This window comes from Ursus americanus, chromosome 17 (genome assembly GCF_024610735.1).
Source record: "Ursus americanus isolate L20-20 chromosome 17, mUrsAme1.1.p, whole genome shotgun sequence".
In the NCBI taxonomy this organism is placed as follows: Eukaryota; Metazoa; Chordata; class Mammalia; order Carnivora; family Ursidae; genus Ursus; species Ursus americanus.
The window spans coordinates 58,254,276-58,268,930 of record NC_142143.1 but is presented as its reverse complement, the minus strand read 5'-3'; positions in this window follow the sequence as shown (position 1 = coordinate 58,268,930).

Here is a 14,655-nt window from a genome sequence, read left to right as displayed (position 1 = left end):
TCGGCCCGCCCTTCTGCTCACCACACAGCCGGCGGATTGGGCCTGCAGGCCTCCTGGGGGCTAACCCTAACCCTAGGTCGGCCCCCGAGGGGCCCCTCCATAGCGGCCTGGCGCCGCAACACCGGGGATTGAGGACCCCTGAGTCCCAGCGCCAGACTCACCCAGCTGCCCCGCCGCCTTGCGGGCCGCCTGGGGCGCCGCAGATCATTAAGGGCGGGAGAAAGGGCAGGGCTCTATGAGCTCCTGGCGATCTTTAAAGGCCCCCCGCGCCAAACGCTTGGGCCCATGCTCCCGCTCGCCAGTGCCTTCACTTCGGCCCACCCCTCCGCTCGCCGCACCACTGGCGGATCAGGCCTGTCGGCCTCCTAGGAGCTAACACTAACCCTAGGTCGGCCCCAGAGGGGCCCGTCCGAGGGGCCTGGCGCTGCCACACCAAGGATTGGGGACTCCTGAGCCACAACGCCAGATGCAGCCTGCTGCCCTGCCACCACCCGGGCCACTAGGGGCGCTGCTGGTCATTCTGGGCTGGAGAACGTACAGGGCCTTCTGAGCCACCCTCGATCTTTGAAGGCCCCCACGCCAAAACGCCTGGGCCCACGCTCCCGCTTGCCAGCACTCTCACCTCGGCCTGCCCCTCTGCACGCCGCAAAGCTGGCAGATCAGGCCTGCCGAAATCCTGGGGGCTAACACAAACCCTGTGTCAGCCCCCGAGGGGCCCCTCACAAGGGTCCTGGAGCCGCCACTCCTGTGCTTGGGCACGCTCAGCAGCAGCGCCAGACTCACCCTGCCACCATACCACCACCCGGGCTGCTAGGGGCGGCGCCGGTCATTCAGGGCGGGAGAACGGGCTGGGATCTCCGAGCCCCTGATGACATTGGAAGGCCCCCCGTGCAAAAACGCTTCAGCCAACGATCCCGCTCCCCAGAGCCCTCACCTTGGCCCGCCACTCCGCTCTCCACACAGCCGGTGTATCGGGCCTGCTGGCCTCCTTTGAGCTAACACTAACCCTAGGTCAGCCCCCAAGGGACCCCTCCCAAGTGCCTGGCGCCATCACGCCAGTGATTGAGACCCCCAAGCCCCAGCTGTGGACTCACCCTGCCGCTGCGTCTCACCTTGGCCTGCCACTCCACTCTCCACACAGCTGGTGGATCGGGCCTGTCGGCCTCCTGGGAACTAACTCCAAACCCTACGTCGGCCCCCAAGGGGCCCCTCCCAAGGGGCCTGATGTCGCCACGCCAGGGATTGGGGATGCCCTAGCCCTAGCGCCAGACTCACCCTGCAGCCCCGCCTCCACCTTGGCCTCTAGGGGTGCCGCCGGTCATTCAATGCGGGAGAACGTGCAGTGCCCTCCGAGCCCCCAGCAAACTTCGAAAGCCCCCTTGCCAAAACTCTTGGGCCCACGCTCCCACTCGCCAGTGCCCTCACCTCGGCCCACCCCTCCGCTCACCGCACAGCTGGCAGATCTGGCCTGCCGGCCCCCTTGGGGCTAACTCTACACCTAGGTCAGCCCCGGTGGGCCCCCTCCCAAGGTGCCTGGTGCCGCCTCGCTGGGGACTGGGGTCCCCGGAGCCCCTTCGCCACACTCACACTGCCACCCCACCGCCAACCGGGACACTAGGGGTGCCGCCGGTTATTCAGGTTGGGAGAACGGGTAGGGCCCTCCGAAACATCGGCGACATTCGAAGGCCCCCCGCACCAAAAGGCTTAGGCCCATGCTCTTGCTCCCCAGTGCCCTCACCTCGGCCCACCCCACTGCTTGCTGCACAGCTGGCGGATTGGGCCTGCCGGCCTCCTGAGGGCTAACCCTAACCCTAGGTCAACCCCTGAGGGGCCCCTCCCAAGGGGCCTGGCGTCACCACGCCATGGATTGGGGACCCCCGAGCCCCAGGTCTGGACTAACCCTGCCGCCCTGCGTCCATCTGGGCTGCTATCGGCACCACCGGTCATTCAGCGCGGGAGAATGAGCAGGGCCCTCAGAGACCCCGGCAACATTTGAAGTTACCCTGCGCCAAAACGCTTGGGCGCACGCACCCGCTCCCCAGCACCCTCACCTTGGCCCACCGCTCCACACCCCGCTCAGCCGGGGGATCAGGCCTGCCTGCCTCCTGGGGGCTAAACCTATTCCAGGTCGGCCCCCGAGGGGCCCCTCCCACGGGGCCTGGCGTCGCCTCGCCAGGGATTGGGGACGCCCGAGCCCCAGCGCCGGACTCACCCTGCCGCCCCGGCACCACCCGGGCCGCTAGGGGCGCCGCCGGTCATTCACGGAGGGAGAACATGCAGGGCCTTCCAAGCCTCCGTCGACCTTTGAAGAACCCCACGCCAAAACTCCTGGGCCGACGCTCCCGCTCGCCAGCGCCATCACCTCGGCCTGCACCTCTGCAAACTGCACAGCCGGCGGATTGCGCATGTCGGCCTCCTGGGGGCTCCTCCCAAGGGACCTGGCACTGCCACACCGGTGCTTGGGGACCCCCAGCACCAGCGCCAGACAAAACCTGCCGCCTTGCTGCCAACCCGGCTGCTAGGGACGCCGCCACTCATTCAGGTCGGTAGAATGGGCAGGGCCCTCTGAGGCCCCGGCGACCTTCGAAGGCCCCCCGTACCAAATCGCTTGGGCCCATGTTCCTGCTCGCCAGCTTGCTCACCTTGGCCCGCCCTCTGCTCAACACACAGCTGTCGGATCAGGCCTACCGGCCTCCTGGGGGCTAACCCTAACCCTAGGTTGGCCCCCAAAGGGCCCCTCCCAAGGGGCCTGTCGCCACAACACCGGGGATTGATGACCCCCAGCCCCAGCGCCGGACTCACCCTGCATCCCCGCCGGCACCCAGGCCGCTAGGGCACCACCGGTCATTCAGGGCGGGAGAATGGACAGGGCCCTCCCAGTCCCAGTGAACTTCTAAGGCCCCAGGAGCCAGAATGCTTGGGCCCATGCTCCCGCTGACCAGCGCCCTCACCTCAGCCAGCCCCTCTGCTGGCTGCACAGCCAGCGGATTGGGTCTGCCAGCCTCCTGGGGGCTAACCCTAACCCTAGGTTGGCCCCCGAGGGGAACCTCCCAAGGGGCCTGGCGCAGCAATGCCAGGGACTGGGGACCCCTGAGCTCCAGCGCCGGACTCACCCTGCTGCCCCGACGCCACCCGAGCTGCTAGGGGCGCTGCCGGTCATTCAGTGCGGGAGAACAGGCAGGGCCCTTCGAGCCCCTGGCGACCTTCGAAGGCCAACTTGCAAATACGCTTGGGCCCACACTCCTGCTCACTAGCACCCACATCTCAGCCCGCCCCTCCGCTTGCCGCACACCTGGCAGATCAGGCCTGCTGGCATCCTGGGGGCTAACTCTAACACTTGGTCGGCCCACGAGGGGCCCCTCCCAAGGGGCCTTGCACCGCAACACCGGGGATTGGGGACACCCGAGCCCCAGTGCCAGACTCTCCCTGCCGCCCTGCCGCCAACTGGGCCAGTAGGGGCGCCGCCGATCATTCAAGGAGGGAGAAGGGGCAGGGCCCTCTGAGCCCCCGGCGACCTTCGAAGAACTCCTGCGCTAAACTGCTTGGGCCCACTTTTCCTCTCCCCAGCGCCCTCACCTCGGCCCGCACCTCCACTCGCCGCACAGTGTGCGGATTGGGCCTGACGGTCTTTTTGGGGCTAACCTTAACCCTAGGTCGTCGCCCCAGGGGCCCCTCCCAAGGGTCCTGGTGCCACTACGCCGGGGATGTGGTACCCCAAGCCCCAGAGCTGGACTCACCCTCCACAGTGCAGCCACCCGGGCCGCTAGGGGCACCACCGGTCATTCAGGGTGGGAGAACGGACAGGGCCATGGAGAAACCGGCGACATTTGAAGCCTCCCACCCCAAAATGCTGGGGCCCACCATCACGCTTCCCAGCACCTCCACCTTGGCCCGCCCACCTCTAGCCGCCTAGCCAGAGGATCACGCCTGCTGGCCTCATGGGGGCTAAATCTAACCCTAGGTAGGCCCACAAGGAGCCCTTCCCAAGGGGCCTGGCACTGCAACGCCGGGGATTGGGGATCACCGAGCCGCAGCGTGGGACTCACCCTGCTGGCCAACCGTGAATGGAGCCGCTAGGGGCATCGCCGGTAATTCAGGGCGGGAGAACGGGCAGGGCCCTCCGAGCCTCTAGTGACGTTCAAAGGCCCCTACTCCAAAACGCTGGATACCATACTCCCGCTCGCCGGGACCCTCACCTAGGCCCACTCCTCTGCTTGCCGCACAGACGGTGCATCGGGCCTGCTGGCCTACTGAGGTCTAACCCTAACCCCTAACCTTAAACCCTAAACCTTAACCCCTAACCCTAACCCTAACCATAACCCCTAACCCTTGCCCTAACCCTAACCCTACCCTAAATCTAACCCTAAACCCTAATCCTTAAACCCTAAACCCTAACATTAACACTAAACCATAAACCTTAACCCTAATCCCGAAGCCCTAAACAATAAACCCTAACCTTAACCACTAACCCCAACCCCAAACCCTAACCCTCCCCTTAACGCTACCCCTTCAGCTAACCCTACCCCTAACCTGTAAACTAACCCTAAACCTAAACCTAAACCGTACCCTAACCTGAACCCTAACCTTAACCCTAAACCCTAAACCCTGACCCTAACCCATACCTTAACTCATACCATAACCCGTACCCTAACCCAACCCGTAACCTAACCCTAACCCGTACCCTAACTATAACCCTAAACCCTAAACCGTAACCCGTATCCTAACCCTAACCAGTATCCTTCCCTTAACGTTAACCCATACCCTAACCCGTACACTAACCCATACCATAACCCGTACCCTATCCCAAACCCGGACCCTAACCCATACCCTAACCCATACCTAACCCTAACCTGTACCCTAACCCGTACCCTAACCCATACCCTAACCCTAAACCATACCCTATACCTATCCCTAACCCGTTCCCTAACCCGTACCCTAACCCCAACCCTAAACCGTAACCCAACCTGTACCATAACCCTAAACTGTACCCTAACCCTAACCCATACCCTAACCCTAACCCGTACCCTAAACCGTACCCAAATCCGTACGCCAACACTTACCCTAAGCCGTACCCTAACACGTACCCTAAACCGTACCCTAATGCGTACCCTAACCCGTACCCTAACCCTAACCCATACCCTAAACGTAACCCATACTCCAACCCTAACCCCACCCTAACCCCAAACCCTAAACCCTAACCCGTACCCTAAACCCTTATCTGTACCCTAACGCATAACCTCTAACCTGTAACCCCTAAACCCAACCCTAACCCGTACCCTCTCCTTCCCCTAACTCTAACCCCTACCCTCACCCATACCCTAACCGTAACCCATACCCTAACCTTAACCCATACCCTAATCCGTACCCTAACCCCCGGGGTTGGGTACACCTGAGCCCCACCACGGGACTCAGCCTGCCACCCCTCAGGAAACCATGCCCCTTGCGGCGCCACAGAGCATCCCATGCAGGAGAATTGGTAGGGCCCCCCTGAGCCCCCAGCGATCCTCGGCGGCCCCCTATACCCCAACCCTGAGGCCCACGCTCATCCTGCCCCACACCTTCCGTTCAGCTTGCCACCGAGCTCATCGCAGAGCCGGCAGATCAGGCCTGCCGGGTTCCTGGGGCTTAGACCTGACCCTAGGTCGGCTGGGTACGGCCCCTCCCCTGGGGCCCGGTGCCGCAGCCCCAGGGACTGGGGACACCTGAGCCCCACTGCAGGACAAAGCCTGCCAGCCCGCAGGAAACCGTGCCCCTTGGGAGGCTGTAGAGCATTCAGGGCGGGAGAACCAGGAGGGCCCCCAGAGCCCCCGGGGAACTTCAGTGATCCCTAAACCCAACCTTGAAGCCCATGCTCACCCCACCCTGCACCCTCACCTCAGCCCGCGGCGGAGCTTGCCACATAGTGGGCAGATCTGGCCTGCGAGGTTCCTGGGCCCCAACCCTAACCCTAGTTCGTCTGTGGAGGGGCCCCTCCCCAGGAGTCTGGAGCCACAGCCACGGGGATTCAGGACACCTGAGCCCCACAGCAGGACTCAGTCTGCCACCCCACAGGAAACCGTGTGCCTTGGGAGGCCATAGAGCATTCAGGGCGGGAGAACCAGGAGGGCACTCCTGAGCCACCAGCGACCTTCGGCGGCCTCCCACACCCCAACCCTGAGGCCCATGCTCACCCTCCCCACACCGTCACCTCAGCCCGTGTAGCTCGACATACAGCCAGCAGATCGGGCCTGAGGGGCTCCTGGGGCCTAAACCTAGCCCTAGGTCGGCCGCGGGTGTGGGGGTCTCCCCAGGAGCCTTACACCACAGCCCCAGGGAATTGGGATACCTATACCCCACCGGGGGCTCAGCTTGCCACCCGATAGGAAACATTGCCCCTTGGGGCTCTATGGAGCCTACAGGGCAAAAGAACTTGGGGAGGCCCTCAGAGCCCGTCCCCACCTTTGGCAGCCCCCCGTGCCCCAACCCTGAGGCCCATGCTCACCCACCCCCATGGCCTCCTCTCAGCCCTCCACAAAGCTCACCGCACAGCCTGCAGATATCCCTGCCGGGCTCCTGGACCCTAACCCTTACCCTAGGTTGGGCAGAGAGGGGCCCCTCCCCAGGGTCCTGGCACCACACTCCGGGGGATTGGGGACACCCAAGCCCCACCGTAGGACTCAGCCTGCAGCCCACAGTAAACTGTACCATTTTGGTGCACAAAGAGCAGTCAGGGCAAGAGAATTGGGGCACACCCTGAGAGCCCTTTCTGGTGAACCCCGACCTTTGTGGGCCCTTCCAGATGAAACCCAAGGCTCACACTCACCCGCCCTTGTGCCCTCATCTCACTCGGCATGAGAGTTCTCTGAGCACTGGGCAGTTCAGACCTGCTGTCCTTGAGGCCTAACCTAACCCTGGGTCTTCTGCTGAGGGTCCCTCCCCGTTTGCCTGCCTCCAAGGCACCAGGCATTGGGCTCACCTCTGCACGACTAGAGGACTCAGCCTGCCCCACAGCAGGAAACTGTCATTTGGGGCTGCAGCAAGGATTCATAGTAAAATCAGAGGGTCCCCCTTCAGCCCATCCCAGGCAACCCCCACTTTCAGAGATGTCCCTGGATCCAATTAGTAGCTTCACACTGAACTTGGAACTTGCTCTCCACGGAGATCTTTTGAAATTCTCCACACTTCCAACCGATGGCATCATCCAGGTTCAGTGCCTTACCCAGCTTTAGGTCTTGAGATGGATTAAAATGTGAAGTCACTTCACTGATGACGAAGTACTGGTGACCAAAAGATACATGCATAAATGCTTCATATCACTTCGCTTAAGGGAAATGCAAATCTAAACCCCTATACATGCCATATCACACGAGGCCAAATATCTAAAAAAAAGAAGACATGAAACTATACATGTTGGAGAGGATGTGGAGAAACGGGAACCCTCTTACACCCCTGTACGAATGCAGTTCAGTGAAGCCACTCTTGAAAATGGTACGGAGTTTCCTCAAGAAGTTATAAATAAAGCTACCCTATATCCCAGCAATTGCACTAGTGGGTATTTACCCCAAAGAGACAGGTAGTGAAGACGGGACACATGCACCACAGAGTTCATAGCAGCAATATCCATCATAGACAAGCTGTGGAAGGAGTGCAGATGACCATGGATAGATGAATGGATAAAGAAGATGTGGATCATATATATAATGGAATATTACTCAGCCATCAGAAAGGATGAATACTTACCATCACACCGACCTGGGTGGAGCTGGAGGGTATTATGCTGAGTGGAATAAGCCAATGAAAGAAAGACAATGATCATATGCTTTCACTCCTATGTGGAATATCAGAAACAAGGAAGAAGACCATAGGACAAGGAAGGGAAAATAGAATGGGAAGTCATCAGAGAGGGAGAAAACCCATGATGGACTCTTTACTATCATAAGAAACTGATGATTGTTGGAGGAGAAGTTGGGGGGGGTAACTGGGTGAGTAGCATTAAGGAGGTCACACGATACAATGAGCACTGGGTGTTACACACGACTGAAAATTTATTGAAGACTACATCTGAAACTAATGGTGTACTGTAAGTTGGCTAATTGAATTTAAATTAAAGAACAAAAGACCTCGAATAAACAATCCTAAACATTTATATGGAACCACTAAAGATTCCAAACAGCCAGTGCAATGTGGAAAAGAAAAACAAAGCTGGAGGACTCACAATTTCAGATTTCAGGTTATACTACAAAGCTGCAGTCATCCTAACAAGAGAGTACAGCACAAAAATAGACACAGCGACCAAAGGAACAGGATACAAGTTCAGACAGAAACCCACAATTATATGGTCCATGAATCTTCCACAAAGCAAGCAACGATATCAAAAGGGAAAAGGACGGTCTCTACAACAAATGGTGTTGGGAAAACTACACAGCTACGCACAAAAGAATGAAATTAGACTGCTTTCTTACACAATAAAGACAAACACAAAACAGTTTCAAGACCTCAATATGAGACCTGAATCCATAAAAATCCTACAGGAGGGAAGACAGTAACTTCTTGACATGTACCATACCAACGTTTTTCTAGACTGTGTCCTGAGGCAAAGGAAATGAAAGCAAAAATAAACTATTGGGAATACAGCAAAATAAAAAGTTTCCACATGGCAGAAGAACAATGAAAATGTAAAAATAATAAGACAACCTACTCAAAGGGAGAAGATATTTGCAAAGATCATATGCAATGAAGGGATAGTGTCCAAAACATATACAACTGATACTACTCGACCCCCCAAAAAATAAATACTCCAGTTAAAAAATAGGCAGAAGACATGGACAGACATTTCTCCAAAGAAGAAATACAAATGGCCAACAGTCCCGTGAAAAGATGTTCACCATCACCCATCATCAGGAAAATGTAAATCCAAAGGAAAATGAGGTAATACCTCAAACCTGTCAGAATGGCTAACATCAAAAGCACAACAAAGAGCAGGTGTTGGGAGGATGTGGATAAAGGGGAATCCTCGTGAACTCTGGGTTGGAATGCAAGCTGTGGTGGCCACCGTGGAAAACAGTATGAAGGTTCCTCAAAAAATTAAATATAGAACTACCCTACGATCCAACAATCACACTACTCGTATTTACCCAAAGAATAGGAAAACAGTAACGTAAAAGGATACGTGCACCCCTATGTTTCTTGCACCATTATTTACAATATCACAATATGGAAGCAACCCAAGTGTCTGTAGAAAAATTGACAAATGAGATGATAGATGTGTGTACTCACACACACACACACACACACACACACACACACACACACACACACACATACAATGGAGTATTACTCGGCTTGAAAAAGAATGAAACCTTGCCATTTGCAGACACATGGATGGAGCTAGAGAGTACTATCCTAAATAAAATCAGTCAGTCAGAGAAAGACAAATCCCATACGATGTCACTCTTATGGGGAATTGAAGAAACAAACAAAAATGAATAACTAAAAGAGAAAAAGGAGACGCACCAAAATACAAACTCTTAACAATAGAGAACAAACGGATGGTTACCAGAGAGGAGGTGGATAGAGGGATGAGTGAAATAGATGAAGGGGATTAAGAGGACGCTTTTCTTGATGACCACTGAGTAATATATAGAATTACTGAATCACTCTATTGTACACCTGAAGCGAATGTAACCCTGTATGTTAGCTCTACTGGAATTAAAATAAATTTTTAAAAAATATTTCTCTTTCAGGAACCTCTTTGAAAAAACTTTTCCTGTGCAATGTGCATAAGCCCTACTTGGGAGGATTCACTCTACAATAATTATTCGCTCCATGCCTCAAATTCATATTTAACTGAGCTCTTACCGTGGATCCCAGCCCACGGGAGCCATGGTCCTTTTCTGTCAAGGCTCAGCACCTATGCATTCAAGATTGGAAGTAGAGACACATGTCACTTCACAGTCCAGAAAGCTATTATTGTTTCTGTTTCAGTGTGAGAGAGTCACAGACTTTGGGACAGGTTTCAGAGCAGGTTTATTATGGATCCTGGATCTCTACTTCAATGTTCATTGCCTGGATCCATTTGGCTAATAGGTTCCCTGTGGATGGGCGTGCTTCCAAGCACATACATGGAAGATGCAAAGGTGGGTGGGCTTGGTGCGGGACAGGAAGAAGATCAAAAACAGACAAGGGTCGGAACCCTCCCCTGATCCAGGAACTGCTACGGGAGAGGGTACGGGAGTAGAATCCATGCGAAACTCCAAGGTCACCAGCTGAACACATGAGGCACAGGTCAAAGGATCTGGAGATGCAGGGGTTGAAGGCTTCTCTGAGCTACCTCTGGGAGGAAGGGAGGGAAGGAATGAGAAGGAGACACTGCCTGCCCCTGGCCCATGCCAGCTGCCCACCGCTCCGACACGCATCAGTCTATGAGCTGACACAGCCTGGGCTCAGGATGGGCTGTCTCGGGTCCCTCAATCCTCAGTGGGACAGCTGTCCCCAGCGCTCAGTGACATGCTGAGGGAGATGAGAGGGAAAGCTGCCCCACCCAGGTTATCCCCTCCTTGAGCAGACAGCCCTTCAGAACTTCTAAAAAAAAAACCACTAACGGGGTTGAAAGACTTGCCATGGATGAACTAAGGCATAGAGATATGTAAAATAACATTCATTTTTAAGTTCAGAGCTGTTGTCTCAGGAATTGGGAGAGTTTCCCTGAAGAAGACTGAGGGGAGGGGAGGCCATGCTGAAAAGGGAGACATGGCTCTCCTGATTGGGAAACTGCAGCCCTCTTCCAGGGCAGGGCATCAACCTTGCATCACACGAGATCCATGGAAGTATTCCATCAGGGCCAGATGTTTGTCTCGAGAAGGCTACCTGGCATCGGACTGCACAGGGCACCAGGGACGAGGGCCAAATGGAGGACGGACAATACCCCGGAGGCCATGGGGCAAGAGCAGAGGCACATGACCTTGAAGATGATGATGAAAAGCAGGAGGTGGCAGCATTGAGCCAGCCTGAAGTACCATCGGAGCAGTGCCCACAGCTACACTGACTGGGTGCCTTCTGTGCCAGGTGTGGCTGACTTCAGTCGGTTCCAGACTAGTCCTGACCACAACTCTAGGAAGTGTGCACCACCTCCGGCCTCCTCTCCCCTTGCAGCTGCTAGGAATCACAGTCACAGACCCTGGTCAGCTTTCGTGGAAACCAAGCAGTGGCTCCCCCGCACGCTGCGCCTCTGGTGGTGGTCCAGTGCGACCCTCATGCCTGGCCAGACACTGATGCCTACCTGTCTCCATACAAATCCACAGACAGGAGGGTGTCCCTGAATTCCACAGCACCTGATGAGACAGATCCACAGAACCCAACACCCAGTGGGTCACTCGGGACCTCACCTATGGTCATGGAGCTCACCATACCCCATTTCTGTCACTTCCCACAGAAAGCCTGTTTCTGATCCCCCACAATACCATACATCCTGGTTGCTGACCTGGGGTCATTCCATAAACCCACATGGCACCTTTCTTTTAGAGAAGGCTATGCCTACACCTCCTAGAAAATATTTCTAATGAAGTACAAGTCCATCAGGACTATGGTGTGAACAGTAGCACACAGCCTGCATGGTAGTAGTCAGTAATTCTAACAAGGGTTAACCCCAACCCCTGTCTCACAAAACCATCCTCCATCCCCAGTGAACTCATGGTCTGCCCTCAGAAAACCCTCCAGGAAAGAAACCTTTCATCTGAATGCTCTCTTCACCTTCTGCTTCAAATCTTGTCCAACCGCAATGATATGAAACTAGACATCAGTCTCAAGAAAAAAATGGGACAGTCAAAAATAGGTGGAGATTGGGGGGCCTGGGTGGCTCGGTCGTTAAGGATCTGCTTTCAGCTCAGGTCGTGATTCCAGGATCCTGAGATCTAGCCCCGAAGCAGGCTCCTTGCTCAGTGGGAAGCCCGCTTCTCCCTCTCCCTACCCCCTGCTTGCGTTCCCTCTCTCGCTGTCTCACTCTCTGTCAGATACTCAAATAATCTTAAAAAAATATGTGGAGACTTAACAACATGCTACTGAACAACCAACAGTCAAAGAAGAAATCAAAAAAATTTTTAGAAGTACCTTGACACTGATGCAAAAGACAAACTACAAAAACTTATGGGATGCAGCAAAAGTAGCTTTATGGGGGACATTCATAGAAATTCAAGTCTTCATCAATCCATGAGAATGCTCTCCAATAAACAACCTGATTTATATGGTAAAGAAGTAGAAAAAAAAAACAACAAACAAAGCCCCAAATTAGTAGAAATAAGGAAATAAGAAAAAGGAATGCATAAAGAAATCCAATGGAGACTAAAAAGACAAAAAAATAAACAATGAAAATGAAAGCTGCCTTTTTGGAAAGATAAACAAAACTGACAAACTTAGCTAGACTCACCAACAAAGACAGAAGACTCAAATACAATCAGGAAAATAAGATACTGGATTCCTGTCTCATATCAAAATCAAAAGAACTCTTCAACCTTGGACACAACAACTTCTTGCAAGCCACGTCTCTAAAGGCAAAGGAAATAAAAGCAAAAATGAACTATTGGCACTTCATCAGGATAAAAAGCTTCTGCTCGGCAAAGCAAACGATCAACGAAACAAAAAGGCAACCTATGGAATCGAAGAAGATATCTGCAAATGATATTACAGAGAAAGGGCTGGTATCCAAGATCTATAAAGAACTTCTCTAACTCAACGCCCAAAAAATGGGCAGAAGACACAAAGAGATACTTCTCCAGAGAAGACATACAAATGGCCAACAGACACATGAAAAAATGCATCACATCACTTGCCATCAGGCAAATACAAATAAAACGACAATGAGATACCACCTTACACCAGTTAGAATGGTTAAAATTAACAGGGCAGGGGGCACCTGGGTGGCACAGTGGTTAAGTGTCTGCCTTCAGCTAAGGGCGTGATCCTGGCATTATGCGCTCGAGCCCCACATCAGGCTCCTCTGTTATGAGCCTGCTTCTTCCTCTCCCACTCCCCATGCTTGTGTTCCCTCTCTCGCTGGCTTTCTCTATCTCTGTGGAATAAATAAATAAAATCTTGAAAAAAAATTAACAAGACAGGAAATAAAAGAAAGTCAGAGGTGATGTGGAGAAAGGGGAACCCTCTTACACTACTCATGAGAATTCAAGCTGGAACAGCCACTTTTGAAAACAATATGGAGGCTCCTCAAGACGTTAAACACAGAGCTATCCTACGACCCACAAATTGCACTACTGGGTATTTACCCCATAGACACACAGTAATGAAAAGAAGGGGCACCAGTATCCCAATGTTCATAGCAGCAATGTCCATAATATCCAAACTGTGGAAGGAGCCAAGATGTCCTTCAGCAGATGAATGGACAAAGATGATGTGGTTCATCTGTCCAATGGAATATTACCCAGTCATCAGAAAGGATGAATACCCACCATTTGCACCAACGTGGATGGATCAGGAGGGGATTATGCTAAGTGAAATTAAGTCAAGCAGAGAAAGACAATTACCATATGGTTTCACTCCTATGTGGAATGGAAGGAATAGCATGGAGGACATTAGGAGAAGGAGAGGAAAAGTGAAGAGGGGGAATGAGAGGGGGACATGAACCATGAGAGACTACTGACACTGGGAAACAAACTGAAGGTTGCAGAAAGGGAGGGTAGGGGAATGGGTTATCCTGGTGATGGGTATTAAGGAGGGCACGTGTCATAATGAGCACTAGGTGTTATATGCAAACAATGAATCATGGAACACTACATCAAAAACAAATGAAGTACTGTAGGGTGACTAACATCATTTTAAAGAAAGAGAAAGATATGAAATCCATACAGGAAAACTGTCACTATTTGCAAATGACATGAAATCCCGAAAGATTCCACACACACACACACACACAAAACTGTTAGAATAAACAAATTCAAGAAAGCTGCAGGATATAATGTCAATATACAGAGACCTATTGTCTTTATTTCTTTTCAGATTTTATTTATTTATTTGACAGGAAGAGAAAAAGCACGAGCAGGGAGAGTGTCAGAAAGAGGGAGAAGCAGACCCTTGCTAAGCGGGGGCCCAACACGGGGCTCAATCCCATAACTCTGAGATCATGACCTGACCTGAAGGCAGACGCTTCACCTATGGGGCCACCAAGATGACCCAACTTCTTGCATTTCTGTATACTGATGACACACTATCGCAAAGAGAAATTTAAAAAGCAATGCCATTTACAATTGCATCAAAAATAATCTAGGAATAAAAGTAACCAGAAATGAGAAAGACATAGTACACTCAACACATGGCAGAAAAGAAACGAAAAACATGTGTGTCGAGGGGGGCGGAATGTATGGGTCAAAGATTTGGAAGGCAACACAAACAAATGGAAGCATACGCCATGCTCCTTAACTGGAAGAGTTAATTATGTGAACATGTCCATCGTACCCAAAGCAATCGACAGATGTGATGAAATCCCTATCTGAATTCCAGTGGCATTATTCGAGGAAATTGAAAATAGTCCTTAAAATTGTATGGAGTCACTAAAGACCCCAAATACCCAATGCAACGTGGAGAAAGAAATGTGCAGTCAACACACTCCTGGATTTCAAGCTAGATTACAAAGATGTTGTCGTCAAAACAGGATGGTACTGGCATAAACAC